This window comes from Anabrus simplex, chromosome 2, assembly GCF_040414725.1.
Source record: "Anabrus simplex isolate iqAnaSimp1 chromosome 2, ASM4041472v1, whole genome shotgun sequence".
NCBI classification, from domain to species: Eukaryota; Metazoa; Arthropoda; class Insecta; order Orthoptera; family Tettigoniidae; genus Anabrus; species Anabrus simplex.
Genome location: NC_090266.1, coordinates 976682258 through 976702316, shown reverse-complemented (window position 1 = coordinate 976702316; position 20059 = coordinate 976682258). Strand labels below are relative to the sequence as shown.

Genomic DNA, 20059 nt, shown 5'->3' with positions numbered 1-20059 from the left:
TTCCCTGATGTTATCTAAAAGGGACTGACAACAGGGCACTCGTGGAGATTTTGCGAACTAATAGATATCCTAGTTCTTAATCCCGTCAATAGAGGTGGCTCTATTATTTTGACCGCCACTGTATTTTAATGTTATCACAATTCAAAATAATTTTAGAATTAACAGGGGCGGTCACTGGTAGCACTCGTGCAATATAGTCGTCTACACGTGTTGGTGGTGATCCTAAGACTTGCAGGCTCAGCGAGCGACAGTTCACATCCAGCTTCTATGCACATGTCCAGCTCCAGAGACTATCCTAAGAAATGAGACAAGAAATACACAGGCAACATTGAAGAAACATAGGAAACAAAATTGCTGTCCAATCACAGGCTACAGTTTAGTTCTTCTAGAGCAACTAACTGTACTGAGGCTAAAAAAAAGGAGACTTGTAGAAGAAACAGTGCACAGAAACTATTTATTACAAATAATTTTTATTTTTATGATTTGTTTTATGCCGGAACAACACAGATAGGTCTTCTGGCGACAATGGGATAGGAAGGCACTAGGAGTGGAAAGGAAGAGGCCGTGGCCTTAATTTGCGTGGTGTAAAAAAGGCAAACCATGGAAAACGCTCTTCAGAACTGCTGACAGTGGGGTTCGAACTAGGATAGGGCAATGCTCTCGCTCAAGTCTCTTGAGACTGATTCTCCTGTGCTGCAATCTGTTCAATGCCCCAGTAGCTATGAGTGTAAGCTTGATAGTATATCATAAGCAGTTACTGCATTTACTTCACGAAATAACGTCCTCGCATGGAAATGTGTGCGCCAATAAATTTTGTCAAAAGCCTGGAAAAGTACTGCATGTTTGACTATGAACCCCTTAATACCATTAACAAAAGTGAAAACAGAATGTACTGTTCACGACTTATTTGAGATGGACATCTTAGCTGGCATGCATTATTCAAACTTGACATGGGGCAAAACGTGCCTTGCTGCATATGCAACTACCATTACGCACAAGTGCAACACACAATCTAAAATGCCCGAGTTTGCTCCAACTCTTTCGACAGAGTAGTGATGGGCAATGCTCTCGAGACCGATTCTCCGGTGCTGCAATCTGTGCAACGTCCCAGTAACTACGAATGTGAGTTTGATAGTATATCATCAGTAGTTCTTATATGGAAACGTGTGTGTTGATACATTTTGTCAAAAGCCTAGAAAAGTACTGCGTGTTCAACTATGAGCCCCTTAATACCATTAACAAAAGTGAAAACAGAATGTCAGTGTCTTAAACGGTTCACAAGTTATTTGAGGCAGACATCTTAGCTGAATAACCCTGCACAATTTGTGAATAACTGGAGATAGGATACAAGGTACCGTCTTGTGATGCAGACCACACAGGAGATGTTCTCTGCAACGATTCCCCTTCAGCAATATGTGTTTGTAAATGCGGATCCTCCCAGATGTATTTCTGCTGACGTACTTGACTTCTTTCGAATAAACAACACAGCTGGCTGTGCTATGTGGCATGTCTTCAAAATAACCTACACCAACGACTTGCGCTGCATTTCGGACATAGCCTTAAAGTTGCCGCATGCAATTAGACACAATTACACTGTCATATATCAAAGTACCTAATTATGGTGCAAATACTCTATAACATTGTAAGGAATTATATCAGTCACCAAAATATCAGTAAACACAAGCACTGGTCATATAGATATTGAACGTGGGGTCTGATAACGATGTGCACCTACAGTAGACGTCAGTTTATGTACTTAGCCTACTCATTCAACTACTTACTGCTGCATACAATGCCAGAATGCGTATCGTTTATAATTATGTTATACTGTGTCAAAATAGACCTCGGTAGAAATGAAAAAGTGAACACCCATAGCATTCAGCTCTGTCTACCTGTAGGCCTAAGACATGCTGCTCTCCACACCAATGCGGAGATAACGCTCAAGATCTCTCAAAATTTCTCGCAAGAAACGGTGCCTGTACTAGTCCCGTGAAATCTCAAGACCCCGTCTCAAACTGCCCATCACTAGTTTGAATCCACTATCTTCCAAATGTAAGCTCACAGCAGCACGACCCAAAACACGCTGCCACTCGCTCAGTCAAATGTTAAGTGTGTGTTTCTTCTAGTGATTTTTAAGTCAAGATAGTTCAAGGAGTTTTTGATTTCAGATTCCAAGGGGAATTTGATGAAGGGGTCTATAGAGTTGAGTGTTTCAGTAGAGTTTCTCCAGTTGTAATCTGTTGCTCTATTATGGCAAAAATATAATCTACAAATCTTGTCTAAAATATTAATCTGTTTTCTTTGTTGATTATTTTATTGCTTCCTAAACTATTTAAGTAAATATCTGCTAATATTCCTGATGATGGAGAACCCACTGTTAATCCATTTTGTTGATAAATTTTGTTATTGAATGTGAAATTATTGTCTACAGCAAATTTCAGAATGATTAAGAATTCTTTTATTTCTGTTTTACTGAGTTTGCTTATCAAATTAATGGTTTCAGTTATGGCACTGTTGGAATACATGTTTATAATACCATAAGAATGAATGGTGTGGTTGGGTAATAAAACTATGTTTTTAAAAATTGTTGCAAATTTCTATGGAATTTTTATCAAAGGTTTAGGAGTAAATGTGTAATGTCTTTTTTTTTTAATGTTTGGATAAATTGTGAAGTTTTTTGTGTACAGTATTTTGGGTGAAAAATCTTGCCATGGAAAGTCTTGGATTCATGTTGATTAGGTTTTTACCTTTTGTTCACTTCACAGAAAACGAGTGTTCGTTGAGGATTTGTTTTAGCTTCTTTGTGTTACAATAGTGGGGTCCTGTTTTTTATTGTAGAAAATGTATTGTCTATGGAAAAAAGTTTGGTTTCTTGTTATGTACTCATTTTTATTAAAACAAATGTGAAAAGCTACTTGAAGTATATAATAGAGATCCTTTATGCTTGCCAGGGGCTCACCAACGCACACCTAGAAGTAATCATACTAACACAAAAAAATTAAAACTGGCACTAGGTCATCTCAGAGATGTGGCTTTTTCCTGTGTTCCTGTTGTCTCCCACAGAGCTTGCATCACTCCTTGGCCCACTGCTACCACAATCTGCAAAAATAATGAAACCTCATAGTTTGAAACTGATGTATCATGGCATCATATTCCCTCAATGTTCTTGTCACCAGCCAATGGTACAGACATACTGTCAGAGGGGATACTAGAGGCCTGTACGCCATTTCATGGCTCCAACCTGGAGGCTTATGCTTCCAGCCCAATAGTCTTGTCACTAGGCAAATGTATCTTGTATTCTGTCGCGTTCCTGTCACAAGCTGGACCAAGTTCATTAGTTGGCAGCCTTGTGTTGTGCACTGTGGCATTGTGTGTGCTGCACCATGTTAGATTCCTAACCTATTTTTGTTGTTGTTGCGATCTAGTTAGTATTCTTACCCTGTTTGCTACTCATTTAAACAAGATGGAACAAACAAGGCTTACATTTAAACAAAGCACAAGATAACATTTTATTTTATGCAAGTCATATGAACACCGATGCTATAAGAACTCTCAACTTATCCTAAATCACGACTTCCAGCTTCCCTAAGAACACTTCTTTCAACCTTGAAGTCATAATTAAATATTTCAGAAGAAAGCTTTTCATCAATATATGAAATCAACTGGCTGGCTCTGATTTGATAAGCAGTAGCAGAGTCAATATCTTGAAAAGTCTCATTTGCAGCAAGCTTAAAGGGTACATCATGAAGAAAGTTTTGGTTGACCGTTACATCCGTAGCACCACTTTTTTCTGAAGTTCCCACTGAAGGAGCGAGAGAGTACGGGAGTGCTGTGTTAGGCCTCATATTTTCAGCAGATGAACCAATGTTACATTGTTCATTCCGAACCAACACAAAATCTTCAGCACTGCTACCTTGAAGAGCAACATCATCAAATGTGGGCAGTGCAGGCTCTGGCTCAGACCTTTTCTTATTTCCGAACAGCCAATCCAGAGGCATCCTGACCTCTTCCTAGAACCAAAAGTAAAGTAGTAGTATCAATAAATACAGGAATGATAACAATTTCAAGAAATATGCATTAATTTAAATGCAAGATATGTATATAACACAAAGTAACTTCGGTAGTACATTATTGCTGACCTCAATCTTTATCTCGGAGCAATAATTGGCAGGCGTAAATAAAAATAATAGCACAAAGCAATCTGAAAATTTTTAATAATATAGCTTTTGAGAGAACTTAAGGAGGGCTGGTTACCTAGGAGATAATGATCAGATTTGGCGTAAAATGATTTCAAGGTGTAGATGTGCAGAAAGCCTTTTGGTGGCAAATACCAGCAGTTACTGTAGTTCACAAAAGTCTTACACATGGATTGCTAAAAAGCTAGCCTACAATAAAAATAAACAAACAGAATACTCTTCTCTCTCAGTCACACATGACTGGCAACCGGGGAAATAGTCGTCGTCTTCTTCTTCTTCTTCTTCTTGGTGTCAGGCCTTCCAACCATCTTTGGTACTCTGTTCTGTCTCATGCCAGCTGCCTTGCTTTATTCGGGTCTTTTCCTCACTATTTCACAATTTCACTGACCATCTGATCCTAATTAATCCATGAACATCTTTTTCTTCTAGTTCCCTCACGTCTAGCCTCAAGCTCTTGCTTAGATTTCCTTTCAGCATCCATATAGACCAGGTGACCAAACCATTTGAGAGACTTCTTGTCAATATCATCCAATACAGGAGGAGTCATCCCTTCTCTTACAGCACTGTTCCATATTCTATCGACAGATTATTCATTTATTGTAATCATTACTAATACGTGCAGTTGACTGTTTACAATATGAAGTATTAATGATATTCCACCTAACAGAAGTCTCAAAAATAATGTACACTGACTGACAGAGCAAATGCAACACCAAGAAGGAGTGGATCGAAAGGGATGAAAGTTGGGGAAAAAACAGAGATGGCACGGACGAATAATTGATGTTTATTTCAAACCGATATGCAGGTTACACAATGCGCACGGCATCGACTCAGTAGGATGTAGAACCACCGCGAGCGGCGATGCACGCAGAAACACGTCGAGGTACAGAGTCAATAAGAGTGCGGATGGTGTCCTGAGGGATGGTTCTCCATTCTCTGTCAACCATTTGCCACAGTTGGTCGTCCGTACGAGGCTGGGGCAGAGTTTGCAAACGGCGACCAATGAGATCCCACACGTGTTCGATTGGTGAAAGATCCGGAGAGTACGCTGGCCACGGAAGCATCTGTACACCTCGTAGAGCCTGTTGGGAGATGCGAGCAGTGTGTGGGCGGGCATTATCCTGCTGAAACAGAGCATTGGGCAGCCCCTGAAGGTACGGGAGTGCCACCGGCCGCAGCATATGCTGCACGTAGCGGTGGGCATTTAACGTGCCTTGAATACGCACTAGAGGTGACGTGGAATCATACGCAATAGCGCCCCAAACCATGATGCCGCGCTGTCTAGCGGTAGGGCGCTCCACAGTTACTGCCGGATTTGACCTTTCTCCACGCCGACGCCACACTCGTCTGCGCTGACTATCACTGACAGAACAGAAGCGTGACTCATCAGAGAACACGACGTTCTGCCATTCCCTCATCCAAGTCGCTCTAGCCCGGCACCATGCCAGGCGTGCACGTCTATGCTGTGGAGTCAATGGTAGTCTTCTGAGCGGACGCCGGGAGTGCAGGCCTCCTTCAACCAATCGACGGGAAATTGTTCTGGTCGATATTGGAACAGCCAGGGTGTCTTGCACATGCTGAAGAATGGCGGTTGACGTGGCGTGCGGGGCTGCCACTGCTTGGCGGCGGATGCGCCGATCCTCGCGTGCTGACGTCACTCGGGCTGCGCCTGGACCCCTCGCACGTGCCACATGTCCCTGCGCCAACCATCTTCGCCACAGGCGCTGCACCGTGGACACATCCCTATGGGTATCGGCTGCGATTTGACGAAGCGACCAACCTGCCCTTCTCAGCCCGATCACCATACCCCTCGTAAAGTCGTCTGTCTGCTGGAAATGCCTCCGTTGACGGCGGCCTGGCATTCTTAGCTATACATGTGTCCTGTGGCACACGACAACACGTTCTACAATGACTGTCGGCTGAGAAATCACGGTACGAAGTGGGCCATTCGCCAACGCCGTGTCCCATTTATCGTTCGCTACGTGCGCAGCACAGCGGCGCATTTCACATCATGAGCATACCTCAGTGACGTCAGTCTACCCTGCAATTGGCATAAAGTTCTGACCACTCCTTCTTGGTGTTGTATTTGCTCTGTCAGTCAGTGTATATTTTAAATAGATATAATATATAAGAGAATAGAATAGTTTGTTGGTAGTTAAACAACACACAGTTGTATTTGACAAAGTCAAACACACACCAGTAATTTTTTTTTGCTAGGGGCTTTACGTCGCACCGACACAGATAGGTCTTATGGCGACGATGGGATAGGAAAGGCTTAAGAGTTGGAAGGAAGCGGCGTGGGAAACCACGGAAAACCATTTTCAGGGCTGTCGATAGTGGGATTCAAACCTACTATCTCCCGGATGCAAGCTCACAGCCGCGCGCCTCTACGCGCACGGCCAACTCGCCCGGTCATACCAGTAATAAAATAATTGAATATATTATGTATATGTAAACATAACTCTATTATCATGCTAAAAACTATGCTCTACCAATTATTGACTAGTTTTGAAGCTATTAAAGGTATGGTCATCTTTACAGTTTATTGATGGATGATATGATGGGCAGCACACAACACTCACAAAGGTACAACAATGGACACAATACTGTTTCCTGGAGTCAAAAGTAAAGTAGTAATAACAACAAATTCTAGAAAGTTAACGTTTTCAAGAACTACAGTATGTGGCAAAACAAAGAGCATTGATATTACAAATATGGAGGTCGAGTCATAAGTCATGGCAACTTTTATTTTTCTCGCGAACAGGAGACAATACAGGAAATCTTAAGATATGCATTAGGAAATATAGGGCATGTACTTATGCACAGTGCCTGAAGACAAATTCTGACTTCAGGAGATTCTGGTGTGAAAATGGAAACCACAGAATACCATCTTCAGGGCTGCTGACAGTGGGATTTGAACCCACTATCTTCCGGATGCAAGCTCACAGCCACACCTGTAACCGCACGACCAACTCGCCCGGTACTATGCACTCTTAAATGTCAACTAACTGCACTGGGATTCAATCACAGTAACTTCCATACAGCAGAGGAATAGCTAACAAACCACACTAAGAAACTAGTTTTCATACGAGCAGAATTTATCTTAAAATATTCATAAATAGCACTGAAAAAAAATATACCTTAAAATTAACAAACACCTTGCAAAGTAATTACTGTACACACAAAATTGTCATCTTACACATTGCCAAAATATTTTTTTGTTGGAGCCAAGACCTACTTAATAACAGCTGCCTTATTTATAACAGTAACGGGCTCTCAGAATCAGTACAACTAATATAATCATGACAAGATTTGTCACTAGGGCTGCTATCTGCTGTATGGGATAGTTCCTCAATCATCCTAATGATTGTGAGTTTGCCCTGTTCCAGGATTACAGGCTGTATCTAAATTATTTCAAAGTAAGATGTTTTCTATTTGTTTTACATTGCATCGTCGCAGACCATATGGCAAAAATGGGACAGGACAGAGCTAGGGCAGTGAAGGAAACAACTGTGGCTTTAATTAAGGCACAGCCCCCAGCATTTCCCTAGTGAAAATGGGAAACCACAGAAAAACCATATTCAAGGCTGCCGACAGTGCAAGTTGAGCACACAATATCTCAAATGCAAGCTTTCAGCTGCGTGACCCAACCATGTAGCCAACTAAGTAGTAGGAGGTTAAGAAGGCAATGAGGCAACGAAGGCAAATTGTTTACGTGCACAACTCTAATACACTAAGTCAAAGATACCCGTCTCCCCTAATCTCGGGAACAATAGATTAGGGAAAGGGTATTGTTTATTGTAATCGTTTCATAATTTGTGATACGTGCAGTATACAAAATTAGGAGTAACCTGAAATAACTATTGAAATTATGTTAATAAATGATACATTCAATGAATATTAATATAAACACAGATGATTAGAAATTGAAAGTGAAAGAATAACCTGAACTGAATGTTGGAGTTACGTTGATTAATACACTAAGTAGAGGTACCGCATCAAACCCTGACACTGTTAGTTGGGAGGGTATGTGATGTTTCAGTGATTAAAAAATTGAGTCAAATTTACTGTACAAAGAATTTGGCAGTACAAGCCCACTTATCAGTATGACGTAGCATCCCCTCTGGCCTGGATGCATGCACTGATTCCTTCGAGAAGGGTGTCAAAGCTGTTATAGCCTCACCTGAGGAAAGCTGGCCCACAACTGTTGTAACTGATTTCCTGGATACTGGCGCTGGGACGGAGTTGACATCCGAGCTGGTCCCACACGTTCTATCGGCGAATGATCTGGGGATCTTGCTGGCCACGGGAACACCTCAACATCATCCAGACAGTTTACAGAGGTACACGCCATATGTGGATAAGCATTGCCCAGTTAAAAAATGGCACCACAATACTGTCACATGAGGACGCAGGATGTCCGTGACATACCCTTGTGCCATCAGAGTTGCTTCAATCACTACCAGTCATGACCAGAAGAAGCCATACCCAATGGCTCCCCACACAATGATGCCAGAAGTAACACTGCTGTGCCTCTCCTAAACATTCTAAGTATGGTTGATGATGATGCTTGTTGTTTAAAGGGGCCTAACATCTAGGTCATCGGCCTGTAATAGTACGAAATGAGATGAAATGGAATGACAAATTAAAAGTCCAAAATCCTCCACTGACCAGAATTCAAAACATGAGGACAAAGAATGACTGCATGGATATCAATTTAAAACAATCAGTGGATCCGAACTGCAAAGCCTCACATTCACAGAGAATGATGTAAAACAATAGTATTACTGACCAAGGGACTGCTTCTATAGCATAATACTGAATCGATGATGCTTGCAGTCTAAAGGAGTCCAAAATCCAAATCATCGGCCCCTCATAATGGTACTTATCGCTAGGAATGTAGAACCATGGTATTTGTCATGTTGCGGTAGGCTACTAATCAAAAGTAGCGTAGACTCACGGTATTCCACACATTATGGTACTATTCACAGATAATGAAATTCGCACATGTAATACAGACCTATGGTGCTTCGCACATTGCGGCGCCATTTATAGGCAACACAAACCTATGGTGTTCATCACATACGTGTACTAACCACAGGGACTTGCACTATCCTGTGGTGTTGCTCATATAGTGGGTTCTAATCATAGGCAAGCCAAAACCATGGTGTCACTCCTAAAGTGGTACTAATCACAGGTACTGTAAAAGCCAGCAACGCACTCTGTTGCTACTAATCACAAATCTAATGTGTATCTAACATAGTGGTACTACGCGCAAGTAAAAGCGACCCATGGTGTTCCCCGCGTGGTGGTACTAATCACAAGTAGTTTTATGGTTCTAATACAATCATCCCTTGGTCGCCCCATTTAGTCACCTCCTACAATAGGCAGGGGATACCATGGGTGTATGCTTTGTCTGCATCCCCCAACCACAGAGGGTTGTTTGTGTGGTCCGCGACAGGTATTTTATTTCCCTCAAGTCCACCGGCAAGCCGGTTAGGATCCCCCTATCTGCCACCTGGGACGCTACGTGGGAGAATCACCTCTCCCCCTACTACGCCAGCATAGTAGGTTCGTGGTTCTAACTATGGGACCTGTCCCCATGTCGCCACCATACTCACAGACAATTGTCATCCAGGGTAGTGCAGAACCGCGATTCACCATCAGTCCAAATTTCCCAGTCACGACACCACTCCAAACACAGCCGTTTGTGTTGTGGTGTTAACGGCAGCCCACGCATGGGATAGTAATTCCCTAGCCTGGCCGTTGCTAGTCTCTGACCAATGGTGCGGGATGACACAGAATGGTGCATGGAGTCCATTATTTGTTCTTGGATGGCAGGTGCACACGTGAAGGGTTATGATGGGCTTGGTGCACAATACGGTGATCCTCCCTTCTGGTGGCCAGACAGGGTCGAACGGAATCTTGACGACAAGTATGCCTGCCATCATGTTCCCATGCAATCCAACATCCGTCACATCCGAATGCCCCACAAATCTGGATATTGCAGGCATCGACCAGCTGGCCAAATGAAGACCCACAAGGAGGCCAATTTCAAACTTGATCAGGTGCTGATAACGCTGTCTCACATGAGTACTCAACATCTCCATATCCTTCACAGTGATCACTGAACATCTGATGCTGTTCACGCCTCTTATATACCCTACCAGGCCTGGTAACAACACTAAACATGAACGAGATTGATGCAATCGGGTGGCCATTCTACCTGTCACAGGGAAATGCAACTCTTAATAATTTACATACCCACTGATGGTGTGTAAATGTACGAAGTTACATTGACATCCGACCATTTCTTCACGGTGCTTCAATTTTTTTTTGTCAGGCAGTGTAAAAGGAAAGAACTGTGTCTCAGACGAGTCACAATTTGTTGTTAGTGCCATGATCTGCTTTCATATTTCCTCTCCAGTCTTTGTCATCATTTATTCCCCAATGCTAATCAGTTTCATCCTGAGCTCCCATGGTTCTTCATCTTGCATATCCTGACATCCTCAAAGGAACTGAGTCCATTCCTCTTTTGAGAGTGATGACTGTTAACATACCATCAACTAAAACACTAATCCCCAAGTCACACTCTCATATCAAGAGCAAAACTTCATGGTTTAATGCTACAAGTTTAACATAACTACTATCAGTTTGAATAATAATAATAATAATAATAATAATAATAATAATAATAATAATAATAATTATTATTATTATTATTATTACCTCCCACTAACAACTGTAACGGTTTTTGAAGACGCCAAGGTGCCAGAATTTAGTCCCACAGGAGTTCTTTTACGTGCCAGTAAATCTACCAACACGATACCGACGTATCTGAGCACCTTCAAATACTACCGGACTTGAACCTGCCAAGTTGGGGTCAGAAGGCCAGTGCCTCAACCGTCTGAGCCACTGAGCCCAGCACTATCAATTTTACAAGTCGGAGAATGTTATTAAATCATGATCAACTACAAGGTGTTTTTTTTTTCGCTAGTGGCTTTACACCGCACCGACAGAGATAAGTCCTATGGCAACGATGGGATAGGAAAGGCCTAGGAGTTGGAAGGAAGCAGCCGTGGCCATAATTAATGGACAGCCCCAGCATTTGCCTGGTGTGAAAATGGGAAACCACGGAAAACCATCTTCAGGGCTGACGACAGTGGGATTCGAACCCACTATCTCCCGATTACTGGATACTGGCCGCGCTTAAGTGACTGCATCAGGTAAAACAGCCTGGCAAATTATGTAAGGGAACTGGCAAGATAAACCAACACCAAGGATTAACAGGGTTGGAGTTTTGTCCTGGAAAAAGGTTCTTTAATGTGTCAGCTAATGTATTAACAAATGTCTCTCATAATTAAGCACTCTTAATTATCATCTGACTCACAAAAGGTGACCATCTAACCTACTCAACTACGAAGTTAGTAATTGATCCTAGGACCTCCTAGAAAGCAGGTAACTACATCGAGGAAGAAAACATATTTCATAAAATAATTCTGTATAATACTTCCAACCAAACCCTGTAATTTATATGAAACAATCCTAATTAGTTATGAAAGATGCTTTTCCACAATCATTTCTGTTGATAATAACAGGAATCCCCCAACCACACCAAATGAACTAGCGTTGCTAGTTTGAGGGCATACTGTTACACATATAGTACAATAAATGAGAAAGCATACCACCTTAGTTAATGAAAACAATAAAACGCATGTAAAACAAAAAGTTATAGTTCAACCACATCGACACAGACACACAGTAAGCCACACACAGGCAATGTGACTTGAGACTGACAAGGTCATCTCCATTCGAGACAACTTTTGTTACAAGTAAGTTATATGAGTTTTCTTTTCGTACATTATTTTTTATCTTGTTTTTCATCCACTCATATTTCCTTTTTCTCATTACAGATGTTACACACGTTTTAACCCATAGTATTGACGGTCTCACTACACTCCTCAGCACAGTGTCTTCATTTTAACAGTCAGCAGTTTTAATTGACAATTCAAGAACTATCTATTAGACGAAAGGACTTCATACCTCAATATGTTTTTTAATTCACTACTCATGATCATTGTCACTTCACTTCATTACGATTTTTAATTTGTTTGTGTATTATGTAATTACTGTTCTGCTACTGATGATGGCCTTGAGATTAGGCTGAAACATGTTTAGACTTTGCTTCATCTAACAGATGAGTTGATTTGTATTGATAAGGAGGATTTTTAAATATTTTCTTTTGTAAAGCACCCTCTCTATGTTAGTGATTTAGTAATAAATAAAAAGTGCTTCAACGAACAATCAGTAGCAACCTCCCTGTGAAAATGACAGCCTGTGTTGAACAATATTGTTCCAAAACTACTGTAATTATTTAGAACAAAAGCAAAATTATCAGACCTGTTCTTGATAGGAAATTAATACAAGTTAGTATCAAAACACATATCAATGTTAATTAGTACCACCACAATAGTGGTTTAATGTAGTACTAACACTGAAACTTTCAAGATATTTCACACACCAGTTCCTGTCCCAGTTCCCCTGAACTCTTGCCAGGAATAGCAAACAATGTTTATTGAAGCTGTTACACAATCAGTATAACCACAATGTGTAGAAACAAGTTTCCTAGTAAATATCAAATAGCTAGGTGGGAAAATGAAAGATAAAAAGAAACTGATTATGTGAACACAATCTCACTATGATAGACCAAGCTCTCCCCCAACTGAGAGGTAACTATTAACAAGACATACTTAACACATTTAAGATAATCAATACAATAAATTCTCAGCATTTGGGATATATTTTATGTTAAAACTGTCGTACCTGTCGCTGACGGGTTACTTGTTTGTAACATTGCGGTAGTAAAGTGGCCGAGCAACCCAGTTAATAGTCAATGTAATGTTATAGTTGACAAGTTTTAGAAACTTAAGACATTGTAGAGGCCATCACATTTTTTCTTCAAGCTCTGTGATATTAGAGCAACCACCTCCCATATGATTCACTTTCCCACCAACATTCTTAGAGTGATCGAGTTTTCCTTCTCATTTCTATAGCCATCTTCCTGATGAATAGTGGCTAATGGCCGAGTGGATTTGCAGCTTATTTAAACAATCACAACAATCAGAGCTGCTCGACTAAGTGGTATGTAGGTTCATTTATAGGAAGGGGAGTTAGGGATTGGAATAACTTACCAAGGGGGATGTACAATAAATTTCCAATGCTTGCAATCATTTAAGAGAAGGCTAGGGAAAAAACAGATAGGGAATCTGCCACCTGGGAGACTGCCCGAAATGCAGATCAGTAGTGACTGACTGAATCACCATAATTATTAGCTAGTTGATCGTCATAACGACTGAACAATTGACAATGCTAGCCGTTGATGCACTTGCCAATAAAGTCTTAAATTTGCGAATATCTCCATTATTATAGCCCGTAAGGAAAAAATTATACATTAAATATTATAAAATAGATCTTCCTCAGTGGAGGAAATGCCACTGAAACCCCATATCAGTTGTAGCATCTGTACTCCAGAGGAACGGCTATAAAAGGCGTCTGTTCTCCATGTCAGGAGCGGCCTACAAGTTTTGGCTGGCAGTAGCTCTAAAATGCCTTTGGGAGTGGCAAACCCATCATAATAAAAGCCTATATGATAAGGGTACTGAAGCCTCAGAAAATGCTAGGTCATACCACACAAGCGAAGTGCAAAATGCTAAGGCGTTCCCCACAAGCAATGTGCAATTCTTGTGATGCTGGGAAAAATGTGAGAAATGGGCGACCAGCAACCAAATACAACAAGATAGCGACCATCAATGCAGTGACACTAACAGGGAAAGTGGAAGAAATTGTAGATTTTATGGTAGACAAAGATATAGCATTGCTGGGAATCAGCGAGACCAAATGGAAAGGAAAAGATGAGAGGAAACTAAAGAAAGGATACACCTTATAATGTAGTGGAGGAAGAGAAGCCAAAAATGGTGTAGGTCTCATAAATAGAAAAGACCTAAAGGAATATCTAGAACTGGTGGAAAACATAAATGACAGGTTGATTAAGGTCAGATTAGGACTTGAAACTGGTGTTACAGATATAATTCAAGGGTATGCTCCAAAAACAGGAAATACAGATATGGATCTAGAGGAATACCTTGAATATCCGCAAGACTATATACAGGACAAACAGGATGTGATCATAGGAGACACGATGCTCAGGTAGGTCAGGAAAGAAAATGGGATGAAGAGATTATAGGTCCATTTGGATATGGGAAGAGAAACAAGGCTGGAGATATTTTGGTAGACTTTTGTAGAAGAAATGAGCTGATCATTGGTAACACATGGTTTCGAAAGAAAAACAGTCAGAAGATACCGGATATAGTTGGGATAACAAAATCAAAACTCTGATAGATTACATTTTGGTCAAGAAAGGTAAAAGGAAAATGTTGGTAGACCTAACAGCCCTCCCAAGTGAATCTTTCGAAGGTGATCACAGAGTTGTGATAGCTAAGTTAAAGATGGGAAAGATACAAAAGATGACAGATTAGGCAGAGAAAGCTAAGGGTGTGGAAATTGCAGGAGGAGGAAATAAAGGAAGAGTTCCAGACAAGGGCGCTCATACCCGGGGGCAAGGTGCCACCCCCCCCCCCCCCAGCTCTCAGGGAAAGGCGAAAATCTAGTCTAGTCAGGTGTTTTCCTTTCAAGAAAATGATTTAAAAGTCAGTATTACGTAGAAGCGGTAGTACCGTTCCCCACCAATAGGCAGGGAACATCATGGGTTATTCTACCACAGAATACAAGTTGCTATTTTATCTTCCAAAATATTAAAAATACTACGTACCCCCAGGTGTGGGCCCCCCCACTACAAACTGTCATATGGGCGCTGACGGTTCCAGACACACTTTAAAACAAGTATACCTAAGGAAGACATCGGAAGGGCCAAAGAATGGGCATACTTTAAAACAGTCATGGTCGAGTCTGCAGAACAGACCTGTGGAAGAGTATCAGGAAGGAAGAAAGATCAAGAAATGCCCTGGTGGAATGACAGGATAAAATATATAGTTAAAAGGAAGAAACAATCTTGGAAAAGATGGCTGAGAAACAGAACAACAGAATGAAAAACAGAATACAGGCACTGCACGAAGGAGTGCTCCAAGGTGGTTCAAGAGGAGAAAAAAAATGCTGGCAAAAATTCACTGAATCTCTGGAAGAAGACACAACCGGGAATAAAAAGATCTCATTCCAGTGGGTTAGAAAGAGAAAAACCCAGGTGAAGGTGCTTACTTCATTAAAAATGAACAGGAGGAAGTGATGACACAGAAGCAGGATATATTGCAGAGGTGCGGAAAATACTTTGAACAGCTTTACAACATGCAAAATACCTTGGTACAAGGAGAAATCGAAGAACCAGATTTAGTGCATATGGAAGATAAGGAAAACGAGGTGTCCATGGCAGAAATTGAGTGGGCCACTAAAAGAATGAAACGAGACAAGGCAGCTGGAATTGATGAGGTCACCATAGAAATGATAATAGCAGCAGGAGTAGTTGGTCTACAGTGGTTGTATAGACTCTTCAGAGTGATATGGAGAGAAGAGACTGTTCCAAAAGAGTGGACGAAAGGGATCATTATACCAATTTTCAAGAAAGGAGACAGGAAGCAATGTGAAAATTACAGAGGAGTGACAATGATACCTCATACAGATCCTTGAAAGAATCTTGGATAGACAAATAAGAGACAGAGTAGAGGGAAAATTGGCTGAACACCAGTATGGATTCATAAGAGGCAGGTCCACATTTGACCCAATATTTATATTGCGTCAAATGATGGAAAGGTATTGGGAATATGGAAAGGACATGGTAGTAACATTTCTAGATATTGAAAAGGCATATGACATTGTCCCAAGGAATTTGGTATGGAAAACATTGACAGAGGCACAGATTGGGAATGAAACAACGGAGATGGTAATAGCATTGTATCAAAATTGCAAAAGCTGTGTTAGAACCAAAGTGGGTCAAACTGATTGGTTCAGAGTCGAGACAGGCTTAAGACAGGGAAGTGTACTGTCTCCCTTACTCTTCATTATCATTATGGATATAATTCTACATAATATCAAGGAGAAGATGATGGACGAGCAAATAAAGTCTATGCTCTTTGCTGATGACATTGTAGTTTGGGGAGATATGAAATGTTGAAATGAAGATTAGTACTGCAAAAAGTAAGACTTTGATCATGACAAGAGGTAACAGAAAATCCAGAGAAGTAATAAAAATAGGAAACAAATCTCTAGAGAATCAGTGAAAAAATGTTAATATTTGGGCAGCATGATATTGCAAGATGGAAATTTGTATGGAGAAATTGATTTAAGAATACACCAGTCTGCAAGTTTCTACCAGTGTGTGAGAGACATTGTATGGAACAAAGATGTGCCAATGAAGTGCAAGAAGGTTTTATACTCGTCCTATTATAAACCTATACTGACCTATGCTTCAACAGCCTAGACGTTAACTAAGCGGAACCAAAGTAAGATACAAGCAGCTGAAATGACGTTCTTGAGGAGCATACAGGGAAAGACAAGACGAGATAGAATATGAAATGAGGAAATAAGGAGAAGCGTGGGAGAGCGTAAACTTCAAGAAGAGATTGATATAGCAAAGCTAAAATGGTTTGGACACATGATGAGAATGCCAGGAGAGAGAATACCAAAGAGAACATTCATGGATACAGAGACTGGAAAGAGGCCTAGGGGACGTCCTAGAATGAGATGGAGGAGCTCTGTTGTGGACTGTATTGCAAATAGAGGAGTCGATAGCAATAAAGTACTAGAAGAGGAATGGTGGAAAGATAGAGTAAGGTGGAAGGCTTTGGTACACTACCCTACCCAGAGAGAATCTGGAAAAGGGAATGGATGAAGAAGAGATCTTCTATAACTGTCGTTTTATGCACGGTTTAGGTAGAATTCGTATTTCCAGAAATACAGTATTTGGAAGTTTGTGAAAAATATAATCAGGTCTGCCATGTAGGTGTTTGAGATAAATGAAGAAAAAAAATCCTATTTGTAACAAGAGTGATAGTATGAATATGGGATGAAGCAGTGTGTCACATATTATCGGCACACTTTATCTTGGTGCATTTACACCCTAGTGCTGAATCGGTCGACCTCGGCAATCTTCGAGATTCGTACTGGCAACGCTTGAAACACAAACTATGAATCGCTTAAGCATCGTTGTGCGACATCTGGCGTACACTTTACGTACTAGTACTGTTGTTGTTTACACAGCAAAGCCAAAATATAGAATTCATGCTAGGAACAAGATTCGCATCGAGAAATGTTATATAATGTGTATGTGACACAGTTGTTGGCTTAAGATAACGGTTTAGAAACTTCATATCGATCGATCATAAAGCCTCGATTCAATTCAGATTTCATTTTCATTCAGTCGGCAGCACTACCGGGACCGGGATAGCTCCCTCCTTACTCCTCAACCCCATACACAAATGCACCACGATAAAGTGTGCCGATAATACTAGTAGTTATCACATAGCTGCAAACTTTTAGAAATCAAAACTAGGAAGATTTTTTAATTCTTGGATTTCATCACATATATTTCGCCACGGTTTAAGTGAAAAATGGACAGGATAAAAAACATACATGTCTACAGTTACAATGTGAATTGACCATTAAATTTAAAATATTGAGGGACACTGGGACTGAGTTTTAGGCATATTTTATCAAATATTTCGATTTTCACACAACGCTCTACCCCTGACCATCGCAGATAAATTGGCGATATAATTTTCCACGTTCCGCCATTTTTAAAGGCACAGCGGGACATTTAAATGCCTGCTGCACAGCCATTTAAATTCCCCTTCCTCTTCTATTCTCACTGAACATTATCCTGCACATGCATTTATGAGTTTTTCATCACATAATTTTGAAATGTGGTGTATGGCACCAACACAGTACTGAAGGAGGAATGTGTAAACCACATTGCTAAGAGAATGGGAAAAGGTTTGAGACAGATGCTACAAACTTGGAAAGTGAAGGGTGTGCAGTTAGGTGGTCGTTCAGGTGGTCTTACTAATGCTACAATTATCAAGTTTACCAGCTATTATAGGCGTTATATTGTACAAATCACACTTAATGTTGCAAACATGAAAAATGCTATCTCTGCAACACTCTACTATTACATATCTACCAACAGTAAGCCCCAATATAAGAAATGCCCCCAAGGCTTAGATGATTGGTGCTTCTATAACAAAAGCATAGCAGAAGTTATGGTACCTCAGAGTCATGATAAAATGTCGGTCGAACTTCCTGAGCCATTAATGTGTAAGATTATGCCTGTGTATCAGAGGCTGGCCTCTGATGAAGTACTATCCCAATGTGTCTGTGGTGCCACGCAGAATCAGAACGAAAGTCTATATTCTAGCATCTGGAGAAAGTATCCAAAGGAAATTTTGTATCAACAAAGAGACTTGAAATCGGTGTATGCAGTGCTGTGGCAGAGTTCAATAAGGGGCGCAGTGCAACAATAGACTTGAAGTCAGATATCAAATGAACTTCAGTCTCTCATGTGACAGAAAAATCAATCCTTAGGCTGATGCTCGCAGAAACTATGAAATACAGCGATCGTCCTCTGAGAAGAAAAAATCAACTCGACAGAAGACGGTCACAAAAATTGAAGAAAGAGGCTGAAAAACAGAAGACGGAGAGTATGACTTATGCTGCAGGATAGTTCTAATGAGTAAGTCAACTGACAATATTAAAAAATATGCATGACTTTAGAAAAATGCTATTTTCTCAGTTTCACATGTATAACATGTCATACACATTACAGATATGATGCTATTACCTTGAAAATTCACATGAATGTTCCTTAGTACATTATCCATAAATGTGTGCATTACTTTTATAATTGAAAATCTGGTTTGCCTGTAAAAAAATTTCAAATATTAAATTTTCAATAATTTTACAAAAAATAAACTTCAACAGGGGAAAAAGTCCTATCTCCATAGTAAATAATACAATCTCAAAAATGATGCACAGTTTCATTTAAATAAGAATAAGGTACTAGATCATTACTTTAAAAATGTGCTATCTGGATCGCTTTGATACGCTTAACATTTAGAATATTTGAATAATTTGCATATAAATATTGGAAAATAATATCTATGAAACTAGTAAAGCTACACTGATCAAATTTAGTACAGATATTCATAATAGTACATACCTTGAGCCAACCAAATATTAAGGTGATATCTTAATTTTTACAGGAATTAGAAATTTCAGTCCCAGTGTCCCTTAAAAAAAAAAAAACATAAAAATGGTTACAAGAAAATGTACCTAATCACTCTCATTTATGGCACATACATATGAATAATAATACAGTCGAACCTCGAACCTCCATTACTCGAATTTCCAGTATCTCGAGTAACTTAAATTTTTCGGCCGTTTGTCCTATTCTTCACGTGTATTTCTCTATTCTCGAAATTCGGTTACACAAATTTCTCGATTTCTCGAAGCAAACATTTCCTCCCTTGAAGCAAAAAATACTCTGTAACTCGAATTTTGTGCAACATTAACTGTGCAATACAGCATTTGTGGTTTGTTAGGAACAATTAAAAAGTAAAGCAGGGGTTAGAGTGAAGCTGGAAACTAATATTTATTTATTTATTTATTTATTTATTTATTTATTTATTTATTATTAGATACAGCCTATGGAGGGCCATTTTACACTAATAATAATAATAATAATAATAATAATAATAATAATAATAATAATAATAATAATTTTAAATACGTATAAAAGATAACAAAGGTATAAACAACAATATTAAGTGTTACCGTGTTTTTGTGGTAGGTAGGCGTGAAAG

The 20059-nt window shown here is 40.1% G+C and overlaps 1 long non-coding RNA gene across 1 annotated transcript in view; it reads right to left on the bottom strand.

Annotated features, from left to right (window-relative positions):
• Nucleotides 1–3484: 3484 nt before the first annotated feature.
• The window catches only part of LOC136864589 (uncharacterized), a 40215-nt gene continuing 23640 nt past the window's right edge, over nt 3485–20059 (bottom strand). Inside the window, exon 2 of the long non-coding RNA XR_010859336.2 lies at nt 3485–4010. This is a non-coding gene — a long non-coding RNA (uncharacterized lncRNA). The remainder of the gene's footprint in view (nt 4011–20059) is intronic.